This window comes from Camellia sinensis, chromosome 13, assembly GCF_055761805.1.
Source record: "Camellia sinensis isolate YWXY chromosome 13, ASM5576180v1, whole genome shotgun sequence".
Classification (NCBI taxonomy): Eukaryota; Viridiplantae; Streptophyta; class Magnoliopsida; order Ericales; family Theaceae; genus Camellia; species Camellia sinensis.
The window spans coordinates 115,445,887-115,463,341 of record NC_138973.1 but is presented as its reverse complement, the minus strand read 5'-3'; the positions used below and the strand labels follow the sequence as shown (position 1 = coordinate 115,463,341).

The following is a 17,455-nucleotide window of genomic DNA, read 5'->3' as shown; positions in this document are numbered from 1 at the left end:
TTTTGCATCAATTTAATCTAATCGATAACATCGTTAGTGTATTTTAAGAAAAATTATCATTAAATTGATTATGGTTAACTTATTGAGTTTGGTAAGTTTATAATTTTGCCCTTAAAAATATGACAAATGTCATTTATGTGCATATTTTTCAAAAAAAAAAAAAAAAATGGTAAAGGTTGTAACAGATTTGACCAAATTAAGACAAAATTATAAACTCAAGGTTAAAATCGAGTCAGTTAAAATTATATACACTAAAATGATACAATGATCAAAGTATAGGGACTATAGTCGTAATTTGCCCTAATTTCATCTATGCAGTCCCTATAATTTTTAATTTCAATTCATAAACTCCAATTGGAGACAGCCACGACCAAATCAGTAATGGTCAAAGATTCAAATCATACAAACACTCGTTCTTTTACTTGCACTTTATTAAACAATTTACAACTTACAACCAAACATACATCTCTCTTGTTTCCAAATAGTTGGTTAGAAAAATGAGTGTTTGGTTGTATTATTCAAGTCATTCAAATTTGGAAATAAAATAAGCCCACATTAGCTTAAATTAAAGACTCTAGACTAAATAGATGAAACCAATACTTTAAAAATGAAATTGAAAAATGATGATCATTTAAGCGACAAAAGTGAAACTAACCATTCTGAATGTTGACGATAAGTTGGAGTTTGCTGGATCCAAGTGTTTCAAGACAAAAGTCACAAATCCAGTGTTCCAAGCTTTTTTGATATCCTAAGCTAGCTAACTAGTAAGAGTGATTAAAATGCCACAGTATTTTTGGCTCATCACCACAACAAATCTGTAATGTAGACCAAAATCTTAACATTTTGATATTGGCAAATCTTTCTATAACTGTTAAATTCAATCACTTAGAACTGAATGCAGGACAGTCAAGAGGTAATTAAGAGTAAGAACTTGAATAAAAAAATGTGAACCTGAGGTTAGCACTGGAATCTTTGATCTTGGCATTCCATTGTGCCCAATCTCTCACTTAGATTGTGGGACATCATCCTTTGGATGAACCTGCATTGACACGATATTTATCTATCAGCCACTGCATCTACTTCTGCAATGTGATATAAACGGTGTACTCACACTAAGAGAAGTATGTAGTTAAGCTTGTGAGGTTTGTAAAATTCTTGGCCATTCTACAAGAACATGCCCAAGCAAACCTAAGTCTCAAGCTCCTTGTAATGCCAAGTAAGAGTGGAAGCCTAAAAACCAAGGAGCTAATACAAATGAGTGGAACAGGTAAAAAAAGAAGAAGTTGTAAAGGTATTGTTACTCGTATTGTTAATGTTGTTCCCAGTGTACCTTCATCTTCATCGTCTTTAACGTGGTTGCATCTTGTATACCGGAACAGGAAGCCACCTCAAACGAAGTCAAGTAGGGTGGGTGTAAACCAAATGATGAGGTTTCAAATGGAGAGATAGGAATAGGGGATGGCTGTAATCAAAAGGAGCTAGATCGTTGATCTTCATGTCTTTAAAGGGGCTCCACAAAATATAAGAGATGGGACTTTCATTGTTCCATAATCAAACTTGTCTTCAAGAGGCGAACACAAGAAGAAGCTCCTTGAGAGAACTGCACATCTTAAATTTGTTAGAGGAGTGCTGACCTCTCTACCAAGTTGATGCAGAGTGTTTGTCTATAGAGTTTCTAGAACTCATGGACAAACAAGACAAACGCGAAAGGCACTAGTAGACGCAAGATGACACGTTGGAACATGGAAAATGATGTTACAACCAATACCCATCGCTTTGCCATGACTTACAAGTTACAATGGATTTAATGCAAATTCCAATGTTTAAGCCTTCAATTTCGCGGTTTTGTTGCTTTTGGAAATAATTGATTCGCCTCTAACTCCGTCTAGACAAATCCAATTGGGGGTAGTTTTTTCCAGAATATGTATTTTTCATTATAGTTTTTAGATTTGATCTTAACTCAAATACTTCCATTTTTGGTAATTTTTGTAATTCCTTTAATTATGCTTGATTGGCAAGTATTGCCCTTTTTAGTTTATTTACTAGTTTAATCAGGACTTCGCTTTATTATAAATAATATTTGTAAGCCTTATGGAAAATCACTCTTGATATAACACGTACACTTTGTTGCGAGAATTCTCTTCTTTTTTTTCTTATAATTATAGTGATCTTCGAATTCAATAGATTCTAGCAGAGTTGTAGCTTTCGTTGCTATGTGATTCTGCTATTGTTCACATTCTATGCTGCGCCACAAGTTTAAAAGCAGAAAATTCACCATTGCCACCACATTACCAATTCCACTACCACCATGACTACAACCACCATCATCGCCAACCACAACCACCGTCATCGCTGTTGCTGCCACCACCTCCACCACATCACTACCACTACCACTACTACCACCACTAATGCAACCATTAGTGCATAAGTTTCAAGAACGTAACCAAACATAGATAAGTTTTCTATAAACAAAAAGAAAAAAATCCATTAGAAAATGTTTTTCATCGAAACAAACAGAGTGTACGTACCCTTATAATTTTTATAATATTTAGTGACTGGATTTTGGTGATGGGGTTTGTACTAGTCCCGCTTGCATGTTCCATAGCATGGGTTGGTGCGTTCTCACATGAGTACATGCACATGTATTACCGCTAAGCATAAAGTAATGGCTTTAATTAGAGTCTTGCCTGCTAGAGACATTCATCACTGAAGCTTGCTGATCTAAACTTCAACTCTCCTCTGTAGGTCGTCAACTCGTCCAATATCTCTGCATCACTGATTTCAAATTCATGGTTTTCATTCCCTGTAAGAGGCTTGTCCCCATCTTGCACATATCAAGCATTGCTAATTAGCTATAAAACTAAACTGACGTTCACATATATTTCAGAACTAAAATGGTATGAAACGCCTCACTAATGATACAATTCCAATTTCATCTGATTTGGCAACAGAGTTGAGCCTTTGAGCAAGATGCATCAAAGAAGCATAAAAGAACTGAGAATAGATTCAATATAAACTATTTTTAAATATGTTGCAAATAAATACTGAATTTTACACACTAAGGAAAACTTAGTGTAATCATAGCATTCACAATACCCAATTGGCATAACAATTGATTCAGAGACAATTTACCTTGAATGGCATGCTTTGATTACGATTTCGATTACCAGCAATTTCCTCATACTCAGCTGCATCCAACTCCAGAAGATACTGTGAGTGAAACAGTTTGGGAAGGAGATGCTGCCTAATGATTATGAGCAGAAAAAATGGAGTGGGAAACAATATCCCAGCTATTGGTATCCATGTAATGCCAAAACATAATAGAAGATATGCAAACTGGAAGAGCGTGAACATAGCAATATAACTGAAAGGCACCAACTCGACAAACGAAGCATGATCTCCTTCCAAGACTCTGTCAAATATAAATTCAGCATCAATAGGAGTGATTGGTTTCTCAAACTACCAAATTCAATGAATAACTAAACCTACAAGTACTTTAGTAATAACATACTTGTACCGCCTTTTAGGTGTAATAAAAAGCAGTAAAATTCTTTTGCAAAACTGGTTTCCAGGGAGGCTGTCAAGAGCCATGTAGGCAAAATATCCCCAAAGAACTGATGTAGGAATCATCTTGATTGCGGGCATAGCAAGTAGTGATGCTCCGACAAGAAGTGATTGTAAAAGATTGCTCACTCTTTTGCTCATTAACCCGAACAGGCAAGTGAGCATCGATGTGTTTTTCCAGATCATTACCATCTTTGCTTCCTCCATCTTCACTTTTCATGACTGCATCCTTCAAGTTCTTCAGCTCTTTTGCTACTGCATGCTGCATTAGAAACCCAAATACTAAAGTTATAAATGTCCAAAGAAGGAAATTGAAGTAAATTTACAAACAATTTTTTTAATTTCTAATTTTTAGTTACTTATTTTGCATACATCTGGAGTTGTGTCCATTTCTATGAAGACTGCTTGCATTCTTCCATAAATTTCAGAGTTGCTACCTTGTTGCTTTATGCATTCCTTGGCACTCTTTACCATCTTCTTTCTGATCATCTGCAATTGTATCGAATTCTTTAATATTCTACACAAATTAAATTTCCAACGAAAATAAGAAACTTTTTTATTACTCAAACTAACCTGTCTCTTGAGAACAGAAAGGCTCTTTGTGTGCATGGGAGATTGTGGAAGTACGCCATTTGCAGGAGGGAGTCCAATTAATCCACAAAGCAATGTCTGAGTTATGGTTTCATTGAAAAGAATAGCCCGAGTCAGTATCTATAGGGATACACAAAATCTTGAAGGGAAGACAAACAGACACACAAAATCAATTAATATACCATAATTCTAAGCAATAAGATGTCATAGTGGTAAGCATATGGATTCTTGAGATTGAATTCCTTTTGTTGTGCCATTTGTGAGGCAACGCAGTGGTCAAAAAAGTAAAGACCTGCGATCATCACAGCAGGAATGAAGGCAGTAAAGATGTATACTACAGGGACCTTCCCCATATCCTGCAGTTCAAATGTGTTAAGTGCATAATTTAGTGTCTTATGCTTTGAATTGTTATTTTTACGCATACAAGTTTTATCAACCTTCTATTTTTATTTTTATTTTGGTCAAAAAATCTACTTTGGGCATTTAAAGGAGTTTATATAACACATAAATATGTTTTATGGAAGCAACCATAAGAGAGGAGAACATCTCATTCTCATAAAGCATGTGATGGTACCAAAGAAAATTTAATTTCAGATTTATCATTTGCAAGGACCAAAATTTCGTTTCTTTTCCATAGCCACAGCTAAAATGTTTTTGCTTCTGAGGAAACAAAAATTAAACAGTGGTGAAATATCAAAATTCAAATGTTTCCACCGAAACACTACGAAACCTACCGTAACAATTCCTACTAAGAATATTTAACAATGTCTATTTTATTTGCATCTTTTTCGTCCGAAAGATGTGAGAAAAATAAGAAAAATGAGTCACACCCACAATTTTGGAATCGCCATGACCCTCAAAATGATCTGGACCATTCATGTGTGTGTGTGTGTTTTTCTCACATGAATGGTCTAGATCACTTTGAGGGTTATGGGTGTTTTCAAATTTAGGAGTCTCCATCATTGTTGGGAAAATAAAACTCTTAAAATTATTAGAGAATATGAGAATTTATAAACAAGAAAAGGAGAAAGAGAGAGGAGAAGATTAAACAGGCATGATTAAGTCTCTTATTCTTTTTCTTTGTTATCACAAGAGCAAAGTTACTATTTCCACCACACCCCCCCCCCCCCCCCCCTCTTTTTCATCCATACGACTGCTAGAATTTTTATTTTCACAACATCTAATCTGTATCCCAACTACGCCATCAACCCTTTTGTTTATCAACTTCTAATATTTATAGACCTCAACATATGCAATTAATTTATTTTCGAGAAAACTAACATTTATATAGGTTTTAGTTTTGTTACTAAGGTGCTGTTTGGTAACACTTACGTTTTCAGTTTTCTGTTTATATTTACAAAAATTTAAAAAACTAAAATAAAAACTTATTTGGTAAATTTTTTATTTATAAATCAGTGGTCTTCGTTTATAAATTTGGCCAAAAAATGTAAACTCAAAAAATGTGTTTCCATTTTGAGTTTTGAGTTTTGAGTTTTTTTTTTTTTTTTACCACCCAACACTAGCCACCACCTGCCACCATTTTCCACCACCGTCTTCCGCCTCCACCACCCACCCCCCACCACCGCCTGCCACCACCACTCACCACCCACCACCCGCCACCACCACCCACTCGCCACCACCACCAACCCCTCGGCCCCGCCACCACCACCACCACCCACCTACCATCCACCTGCCACCTACCCGTCACCACCCACCTGCTACCACCACCAACCACCCGCCACCACCAGCCAGCCACCACCACCAGCCACCTGCCACCCAACCGCCACCACCACCCACTCGCTACCACCCGCCATCGTCACCCACCCACCCACCACCACCACCACCCGCCATCTACCCGCCACCACCCGCCATCCGCCACCCACTTGCCACCACTACCCACCACCCGCCACCACCACCACTACCGCCACCACCCACTCGCTGCCACCCACCACTCGCTACTGTCACCCACCCACCCACCCACCCACCATCACCACCCGCCACCACCACCCACCACCCCCCGCCACTCACCACCCACCACCCCCCGCCGCTCACTACCCGCCACCACCACCACCCACCACCCACCACCACCACCACCACCACCACCACTACTACCACCCACTCACTACCACCCACCACCCAGCACCACCACCACCCGCCACCATCCGCCATCACCGGCCATCCGCCACCCATTTGCCACCACCACCCGCCACTACCACCACTACCACCCACTCGCTACCACCCACCACCCGCCACCTTCACCCACCCACTCACCCACCCACCACCATCCACCACCACCCACTATGTACCACTCATCTGCACCCGCCCCCACCACCACCACCACCACCCACCACCCGCCACCGTTAACCACCCGCCACCACTCGCCATCCGCCACCTACTTGCCACCACCACCCATCACCTGGCACCATTACCACAACCACCCACTCGCTACCACCCACCACCTGCTACGGTCACCCACCCACTCACCACCCACCCGTCACCCACCTGCCACCACCAACCACCACCACCCGCCATCCGCCACCCGTCATCCGCCACCACCACCACGCACTCGCTACCACCCACCACCCACCACTGTCACCCACCCACCCACCCACCCACCATCACTACCACCACCTACCCGCCGCCACCCACCACCCGCTGCCGCCGTCACCACCACCACCATCACCCACTTGCTACCACCCACCACCCGCCACCGTCACCCATCCACCCACCCCCACCACCCGCCACCACCCACCACCACCCGCCATCCGCCACCCACCTGCCACCACCATCCACCACCCGCCACCATCACCACCCACTCGCTACCACCCACCACCCGCCACCGTCACCCACCCACCCACCACCACCACCACCCACCCGCCACCACCCACTACCCACCACCTACCGTCACCACTTTCCACCATCGTCTTCCGCCGCCATTTGCCACCACTTGCCATTTCTCACTCTTTTTTATGTTTTTAAATTTTTTTAAACCTTTTGTCAATTACCCAACGCGTTTGTAGTTTATGTTTTTCTAAAAATAAACAAAAACCAGCTTAAAAATTTTTTGTAAATATAAACTAAAAACGTAAATGTTACCAAATAGACCCTAAATATCTTGAAATGTTTCCAAATTCTTTTATCATTTCCCATATATTTCTGAAACATTTTTGTTTCCAAGCTACCCAAAACAACATTTTTAGAACATAATACTCACAAGCAAATGGTAAGTGCTTTCCTGATAAGGACTGAGTAAGAAACAGCCCTGGAGAAAGAAACAAAGAAAAAAATGGTCACATATTCTGACCTTGATTACCGTCCAGTGGAGCAAAGATGCAGCCTCCCAAGGAAGTGGACCAAAGAGCCCTCGGGGAACTCCTGAAGGGACTTTGGTAGGTACACCAAATGACATTAGTGACCATATTAGAACCATACAAGGAACCCCATAGTCTGCAATGAAACTTCGTTGCCATCCTGAATTCGATAACAAAAAGTTCATGATCAGATTTCAGTTGAATGTCATGTTTGCGACAATGTGCCGTACCTCCATGTCCTTGGTCCTCTGCTCTTTAGAGCAGTAAAGAGTAGGCCAAAGGAGAATATGATTGCCAATAACCCATTTATATAGAGCCACTGGAAATTATATTTTTCTGTGGTTGGATCTTTAGCTTTAGGGATCCTAAACTCACTAACCAACCCCTGCCATTCAACAATGTTGTTCCAAGATTATTCTTGCAAAATTTATTAAAAAATAAAGTTTCATTTCACAAAGCAATAAAAAGGGCTATTACATTAACTGAACAAACAGATACAATAGGAATTCAAGTACAAATTTCAAGGCGTATTGATGAAATAAAATTGAACCTATCGAATAGATCAGAGAAGGTAGGGTTCCTCTACAAACCACACTGCTGGAAATTCTGGTTTTAGAGGCGTTTAAAAAATGCCGCAATAGGTCCTAAAAACGCCGTTAAATATTTTTGTGGCGTTTAGCACCAAACGTCGAAGATGCGGCCGTCGCTATAACTTTGTGGCGCTTTATAAACGTCGCTATATGCCAATAGGCGGCGTTTTCTAAAAACGCCGCTAAAAGTTCTGCCAACGGTAACATGACGTCATCATGCTATTTAGCGACGTTTTTAAAACGTCGTCGTATATCTGATGCTATTTAACGACGTTTTTAGAAACGCCGTGATAGCCCCTTTTTTTTTCTTTTTTTAATTGTGCTAATTTTAGGTTATTGAACCCAAAAAAAACCTATAATAAAACTAAAAAATAATATTAATATGAAATAATAACTCCCATTCACATAGTAAAATCTTATCAAATGAATTACATTAAAGAGTCAAAAAAAAAAAAAAAAAACATTCACACACAAATCGTTTGAATTACATTAAGGAGTCACCAAGATTGGATATCCCTCTATTTGAGCCAAAATAGGAATCTGAGTTCACCAAAATACAAAATACAAATCTGGACATTTGAGCCAACTTGATATTCATATTCTCATTCACAATAACCACATTCACACACAAATCATTTTCCTACCATATCAACCTAGTTCACCACAATTGGATGCCCCTCTCTATGCATTGCGTCTCTGCAATTATATTCGGAATCTGAGTTTTGTTAACTTGTAATCCAGCCTCTCCATCATTGTCTCCAATGCACTTTTTCCATTTATCGCTGTTGTTCCCTGAAATTAAAAACATGAATACAATTTTTTTTGGGGGGGGGGGGGGAGGGGAGAGAGAGAGAGAAGTTAACATCAGTAATCATAAATAATAGAAAATGCATCTAACCGTTGATAGCAATTCCAAAATCTAACAATCTGCCAAGACTTGTACTAAATTTGGCACCAATATTAGCAATGTCAACATGCAACAACTTTAATGGCATCTCCATTAGAGCATTGTGCACTTCATAATTGATGCATATATATTATCATCATGTGTACTTTTAATAGCTTTAGTTTCGTCTTTACTTCAGTTGTCAAGCATGTCATCTTTGCTAATATATAAAAGTAGAACACTAATTTTGTGTATATTTTTCATTTCCCTAAACTATCCAAAGAAAATTAAATTATGCATTATTAAAATCCTTTTACTTCTATATTCATTTGAGGGTAAATGTTCAAGTAAACACATTATTCTAAAGAACTCCCCACAACTGCCTAGAACTCCCAGTTAGTTTTAAAAATTCTCTTTCCTAATTAAGAGGCTACTTAGTACACCTCTTTCTCTCTCTCTATGCACTATTGTTCAAAAATTGGCTGACTTAGTGGTTCTTTGTGGCACTTGCACTCATGTAATGAGTGCCACCCCACTAGTTTCTGTAATATTTCTATGCATTTGATGGGGGTCAAATCCTTTTGATGTTATAGGAGTGGCAGCATATCAAGAGGTTTTAGAGGAGAGTTCAGGCATTGGCAAATTATGCTGATGTAGTAAGAGACAAGCAGTTGCAAAAGTAAGAGAGGGAGTGGGGGTGGTTTGAGACAAGCTGTCAATTTGTCATGATAAGATTCCTTCGTAATTGAACAAAACAATGAACACATCGCACAATGGCACAATGGCACAAGGAGATCAATCACCAAAAATAATATAAAATCATATTTAATGATTAATCATTGTAAACTGAGGCCAACAATAAAATTCTCTGTAATTGATCATATCAACTTCCACACTACGGAGGAAGCAGGAGGCATATCTAACCCGTAATTGGGGAAGATGGGTATAGAATCCAATACCACCACACAGGCATAAGTAATGATTATTGATCCCCAAACTGAAGAATGAGTAAGTAGCAACCACCGCTTAATGTCCATTGCCAAGTGCATATTAACTAGGATAACAACTAGAAAGAGGTGAGGAGCCATTCCAGCAGCACCACTTGTTTTCAATGTACGCTGGAGTAGCAGCAGAAGAGTCGAGGAATTGGACAACCAATAGGCTAAGATGTCATTGTTATCCTGGGTCTTTAATCCAAATAATAATACTTAGTTATGCTTCTATTTTCATGAAATCGGGTTGGGTTTTCAGACCAAGCAATGTTCCATATATCTAGCCTTACCTGAGATAGGAGGGCGAGACTGGACCCGGGCCAAAACGATAGGCTGCAGGCCATACATCCTTAAAGAATCACTAGATGTAACATGGATCAATCACATGTGAGCTTGTCATAAACTTCTTTATACGTTGCCTATAACCATCCAATTAACATTAACAATCACAAAGGATCTCAAGTTGCTAACATATTACCTCGTCAAGCAATCAACTTTCAGACATCACACCTTTGCTTTCTGTTTAGTATCATTCACTGGTTGATCCTGCTATTTATGTTGGAGAATTCATCGATAGGGCTCAGCATTCCAAGGATCAGCTTTTCCTGTTTAATAGCTACGAAACACAGTCAAGTAGTCACATTTTCAGGGAAAACAAGATAATATATATATGGAATACTTAGCTAGGTAAATCCATTAACATTATGAATATAATTATTGATCACTCTCAATCCATTACATAATTTCTCATCTATGCATGTAATGTATGTTTACATGCCATCTCTTTTTCAAATGCATGTGTGTTGATATATGTGTTTGTACGTGCAAAATTGTGGCAAGGATACATTCTTGGTCAGGGTTCAGTGAAATTTGAGTGCAGGGCATTCCCAACGCTGTCCACTATTGCTGACGCATTCATTGATGATTCGATGCATAAAATGGCAGTGATGGCATCTGATCTTGTGACCTCATTTCTGAACATTAATCTTGCATGTGCTGCAACAGCAAGTCATATAATCATTCGGGGAGTGAAAGCAGGAAGTGAATCCTGGATGGATACTAAAAATGGAAGAAAATGTACCTTGAGCTAGTCGTATTAAACTTTCCAGCATACGCACAGTTGTCCTTGCTGGAGTACAAGGCACGACTTTAGCAACCAAAATGATAATGTTTAGGAATCATAAAAAAGATTGTTGTCTCACTAAAACCTGCATTTTGCGTCGCAGACATAATCATCCTTCGCATTGAGGTTTATTCATTACTTGCATGTTAGATATTTTATTTTCACCAACTTAAATGACAATCACACAAACAAGATGTTTCAATATGTGTAAAGGATTCAATTAGAAAAAAACACACACACACTAACTAGGTCGAAAAGAATAACACAAAGTGGGTCTATTAAATTATGTGACTAATCAAAAGTGGAAGCCAAAAACAAGCATACTTATATTTAATTGATTTTGACGAAGGACCTTATTCTCTGATTCTATATTGGTGAGTTTCCCTTCTAACCTGATTTGAATTCCAATAATTAACTAACTACATCCGATTTCATGAAAACAGAAGCATGAATATTTTCATAGATGTAACTATATGACAAATACACTTCCAAGAATATCAGAGGAAAATAGCTACGATAAACAGTGAAGTCAACCTTAAAGGGTTAATTATATGAATGTTCTTGCAACTAAAAGTTGCATGTATATAAAACTCAAACATATGTATCTATGCATGTGGAAGCACATGACATAAAAGTGGCCTGGATAAGCATATCAAGCCTCCTACTATCCAAACACCCTGCTAACATAAGTGATCAAAGGCTTTTTTGGTTCACCAAATCTCTCTTACCACTGCCCTTCCCACAGAAAATCTCTCTTTAGTTCTCATCACTGAGGTAGATATGGTGCAGACAGTCTCCCAATATTTCTCCATATTGTTTTGCTAACCACCCATTATAACCCGCTCACACTAGCTTTACTCGACCTGAATACATCATCTTGGTTGTAACTTCACAATATTGTCAACAGCAATGCTATAAATCAAATCAAAGCAATTCAACTCCGAAATACTGGGTTTTGAAGGACAGGAAAAGAAAGAAGTACTTAAGAAAGATCTTAAAGACATTTAGGTGGATATACTGGTTCTTACTTTAATTGGATAGTGAACAATGAACATGGAAACTGAAAAGCCAAGACCTGACAATCTTGAGCTGCATCAGTTTACTTGAAGACATACCTCACCTCTACCGGTACAATAGGCTGCTCCCTGAGAGAAAAAGAACAGAACACCTGAGCCAATCTCACTTGACCATTCTTGGAGTTCCTTTTCTGTAGCAAGACAACCACTGAACTGATTCGCTGCCCATAGAGCAGTTGCAGCATTGCTGCTTCCACCGCCAAGACCAGCATCAGTGGGAACCCTTTTGTCAAGATGAATCTGTCCATAGATTTAAATGGAAAACAAACACCAAATCACTTTTCTGGATACATAACATTGCTGTTAAAAAAAAAAAAAAAATTATCAAGAATATTGTTAACTACTAAAAAAAAATATGAATGGATTAACAGAAAAAGATAAGCAGAGAGGAAAAATTATAGAAGTATTACCGGTACCCATGATTATAGATCGCCACGGGTTCTTGACCCAGCAGTGGCTAGGAATGGCACCTGAGCTAATAAGAATAAGCAGCATTAACAAAAGAAAACACAGAGTTAGAAACTATTCTCATAAGGCAACACTTTTGAGTGCATCAGGCTTATTACAAACGACTGATCAATAATTGTTAAACCAGAACTAATCAAACAATATAAAGTAGGAACAAATGCTATAAATTAACTATAATCCTCGTTCAGACCTTGTCAAAGTCATCTCCTCCTAAATGCGTATCACCAGAGGTAGAAAGAACCTCAAACACCCCATCTCCAACCTCAAGAACTGCACAACAAAAGATAAGCCAACAAAAACATCAAGTACCACAGAACTCGTGCACAAATCAACTAATATCAAAAAGAGAAATTGAGAACATTTTGCGATCGGATACTGCCATTGATAGAGCCAACAAAAGAGTTCAAATTTCTTTCTTTCTTTTTTTTTTCTCTTTTTTTTTTTTTTTTTTGGTTTCAAATCAGGACTAACAGCGCAGTTACACGACATGAACAACAGTGCTGACTGAATTTCAAGAATAGATCACCAATCTGTGCAATTTCTCTGCTAAGCACACTATCATTAACTTCAGGGAAATTATAACAATTATAACAAATAAAAAAAACCTAACCATCCATCTATATGAATTTTAAACAAGCCATAGTCTTTATACCTCAGACATCAAATGTACCACCTCCAAGGTCAAATACTAGAATGGTTTCATTATTCTTCTTCTCAAATCCATAAGCTAATGAAGCAGCAGTAGGTTTATTGATGATACACAGAACTTCTAAACCAGCAATACGGCCAGCATCTTTTGTTGCTGTTCTCTGGGAATCATTGAAATATGCTGGCACCGTAATTACTGCTTTAGTAACTTTATCATTCAAAAATTTGGAAGCATCATCCACAAGCTTTCTCAAAACCTAGCAAGAAATATATCACTGTTTCAATGAATCATGAAAACAATCAAATACACATCTAATTATTTTTGAGCATCAAGAGGACAAAAAACTATAAGTTCAAGGAAGACCATTTTATTTTTTTCTTCAACACAGGAGCACAGTCACATATACTATATGTATATAAAAAGTCATAATAAAAAAAAAAGATGGGATCTTCATCATGGCTTCGACAAAAAGAAATTAGGGCACGGCTAAAATTTTCATTCCAATGTGAGTTTCAATCGACTTGAGCTTGGCATATAAACAAACATGTAATATACACAAATAAATCCAAATATACATGCACACAAGATAAAGGTAGGGAAAGTGAAGAGATTGGAGATCTCCTCCTCCTCCTCCTCTCTTTCTCTCTCTCACACACACACATCCGGACTTGAAGCAAAGACTTAAGTCTAGTTCAACGAAGTAGAGAGTGAAGAAAAGAAGAAAAGGATGTGTTTAGACACAAATCAACTTGTAGTTTCTTGCTTACAATTTCAATTTCAATAACCAAATCGAGAGAGACGGAGAGACGGGAAGGAAGAGCTTGAGAGAGAGAGAGAGAAATCGATACCTCGCTGGTGCAGATGGCGGTGGCGGTGGCGGTGGCGGTGGAGGTGGAGCTTCGAAATCGAAATCGAAATTAGACATTCAGATGAAATCAAAATCAGAGAAATCGAGCTGGTGCAGATAGTGGTGGCGGTGGAGCTTCGAAACAGAAATCAAAATCAAAATCGCTCTGAATCTCAAAGATGAATCTGTGAGAATGATGAGGGTTTAGAGAGGGTTGAGAGAGAGGCCAGATTTGAAGGCGTGAGGATTCAAAATAATTACAAAGCCTTTAACAATTATTCTCAGATTCAAAATAAGCTTCGAAATTGAGAGAGAATCACCGAAACATAGATTTCGAAATCGAAATTGAGAGAGAGAACTTCGATTAGGGCTATAGCGAGAGAAGACTTGATCCGTTGAGACGGTTAGAGAGAGAGAGAGAGAGAGAGAGAGAGCGCTAACGAGAGACAGAGTGAGTGAGTGAGAGATTAGGGCTAGAATGTATTATATTTGATATCCACCCGCTCACTCATTTAAGAGAGAGAGAGAGATAGGACTTTCGAAGACGTTTTCAAACGCCTTTGGTTTCTAAAACGGTGCCGTTTTGATATTAAACAAAAACGACGTTTAAAAAACGTCGTTAAATATGATAAAAAGCGACGTTTAATAAAACGCCGTTAAATAAACGTCGTCTAAATCCCCATTTCTTGTAGTGCCATTCACACGAAAATTTATTGTAACTGTAAAAAAAAATTGTTTCTAGGCCTAATAATACAGTTTCTATTTGTTAATCTAGTAAATACCTTGATAGCCTCTTGCATGAAAAGAACAGCAATCAACGTGCCAAAAAGTTCGCCTGCTATTCTTGTAAATCTACTGATAATAGTGCAAGCATTAAATGCAGTAGGAAGCAAGAGCAAGATGGCTATCCAGACACAAACCCTGAAAGTTGTGTCAAGAAAATGAAACTACTACACAAAAAATTTAGACTAGGAAATATAGGGAGGCGAATTCATCTTTACCATCCCGCCCAAGACAAGAACAACTCTTGTCCAAGATCTGCCTTCTCTTTGGTAAAATTGTACAAGTAAGTGTACATTATAACTGTGGGCTCGGCAACTCCCAATATCAACAAAGGTTGACCGCCAAACATTGAATGTATGATGCCACATATAGCAGTCGAAGCCAAAGTATCTACTGTGCTCAAGCTTCCATCTATAGAAAAGAAATAAATAACAAAAAAAAATTCAGAAAGCTCCATGTCAATTGATAAATCAGATTAAGGCACCTACACTCACACTTAGCGACTTTTACTAAATATGAATTAATAAGCATAATTAATGTTTGACCTGTTTCTCTATTAAGATGTTCTCCGAACACAAAGACTGGAAGAGCAGATGCAAAGAAGATATAGGTGGTTGGAGCCAAAATCCTGAAGTAGATGAACTTAAAATTATATTCCAATTGAAATGTTCTACATAATGAATGTAATTCTTACTCTAATAAAAACAAACAAACCATTAACCTGGTGCCTGAACAAAATGCATCGTGCCAATCTTGCTTGTAGCACACTTTTCTTCCTTTAAAGTCATTAATAATCCCTCTGAATGGAGATTTCATATTCTTCGTCGTTGATTGCAAAAAATCAGACAGCAAATTGAGATACAAGAGAATTATACGTGACCATTTAGGATATATCCTAGTGTCAATTGGAGGGAAATAGAAGTTAGAGCAATACAGCTTGGCATTTAATGCAAAATTTCCGAAGAACACAGATAGATACCAAGGCAACAGCAAAATCTACCCATGTGATTCTTGGTCTCAAATGTTTAATGCAACTTGTCCTCAAGGCCAGTTAAACTAAGTATTGACCTGTTAATACAACTTGTTAAAAAAAAATTTAAATAAATAATAATAATAATAAAAAATGATCTACAGTTGAAATAGGATAACTTCACCAAAAAAGAAAGAATAATTATTTCCCTAAAATTTCCTGATTGTTGAAATTTCTAAATTCTCCAATCCATCAATTCACAGAACAAGACAATTGTTTACTAAAACAATACAATTGTTTCTACAAATTTGGGTAAACACCATAACTGTTCATCTGTGAAGCACGGATACTTCAAATAGGGTGACGTATCCGTACCGGATACCGATACTCCTTGGATGCTCGCGGATACGTATTGGATACTTATTAAAAGTATCGGATACTTCTTAATTATTTTTTCATTAATTTTGGAGTATCGGATACTTAACTTTGGAGTATCGGATACTTAACTTTGAATTATCGGATACTCCAAGTCATGTTTACTTGTTTTATGAAATTAGAATTGTAACATTTCTTACATAGTAATATAATATAATATAATTGCAAGTATAAATATAAGAATATTTTTCTAATACTTTGTTAAGTTCTTCGATAAGAAGAGAATAGTGAATTAAATAATAAAATTTATCAAATTGATGTATCTTAATTATTTCATGCATGTTCTTGATAACATAGAAAGTAAGAATTAACAAGAGACTATAACAATGGAAAAATTAAATATCAATAAATAAATAAACAAGTAAACTTGAATATAATATTTTTCACTAGTGTTAAAGGAAAAAACATATGGACAAGTTGTGAATTGTTCTATTATTGTAATATAAATATATTAAACTTGATATTGAAATGAAATATTTGCAAGACCTATTAAAAATTTAAAAAGTAAACAAGCAACTAGCTTAAATTAATATAAAATTCTTAAAGGTTAATATTTTGCATTATAAAATTATATTGTGGTTTCTCAACGTTCTTTAGCTTATATGTAACTTACTATTAATAAATTTTAAAAATATATTTTTCACAAACGTATCCTAGTCGTACCAGTATCCTATTTTTTTAGGTTTTGTCGTATCGCCGTATCCGTATCGTGTTGTATCCGTATCCCGTATCCGTATCTATGCTTCCTAGCTGTTCATCAACCTCTGTTTCACTTGCATAACAACAACATATATGTATGTATATGTATAATATTTGTGTATCTATGTATTACTATGTATGCACATTATACATATTATCGATACTATCTACACGACTGTATATAGAGTACAAACAGAGTACAACATGGAAGAAACTCTGTCATGATTTTCGTATTTCTAAAATATTTTTATACATATTATAATTGGGTAAATTACATTTTGCAATCCTGTATTTTATACTAAATCTTACTTTAGTCTCTACACATGAAATTTTCATAGCCAATCCCTTACATTTCTGTTCAAATCTCACTTTGGCCCCTATAGATGAAATCGTGAGAGTCAACCCCTTTCATTTTTAGTCGAATCACATTTTGGTCCTGCACAAAGTTTAATGTTCCCTTTCTGTTACTAC

The 17,455-nt window shown here is 37.5% G+C and overlaps 1 long non-coding RNA gene and 1 pseudogene across 1 annotated transcript; both read right to left on the bottom strand.

Moving 5' to 3' along the window:
- Nucleotides 1-2,690: 2,690 nt before the first annotated feature.
- On the bottom strand, nucleotides 2,691-15,696 carry LOC114262170 (putative boron transporter 7; annotated as a pseudogene).
- LOC145805968 (uncharacterized) lies at nucleotides 11,903-13,577 on the bottom strand. The gene is made up of 4 exons (XR_014348340.1): nucleotides 13,254-13,577; nucleotides 12,792-12,871; nucleotides 12,544-12,603; nucleotides 11,903-12,373 (listed from the first exon to the last, which is right to left on the bottom strand). It is a non-coding gene; the product is annotated as an uncharacterized LOC145805968 (long non-coding RNA).
- Nucleotides 15,697-17,455: the final 1,759 nt, after the last annotated feature.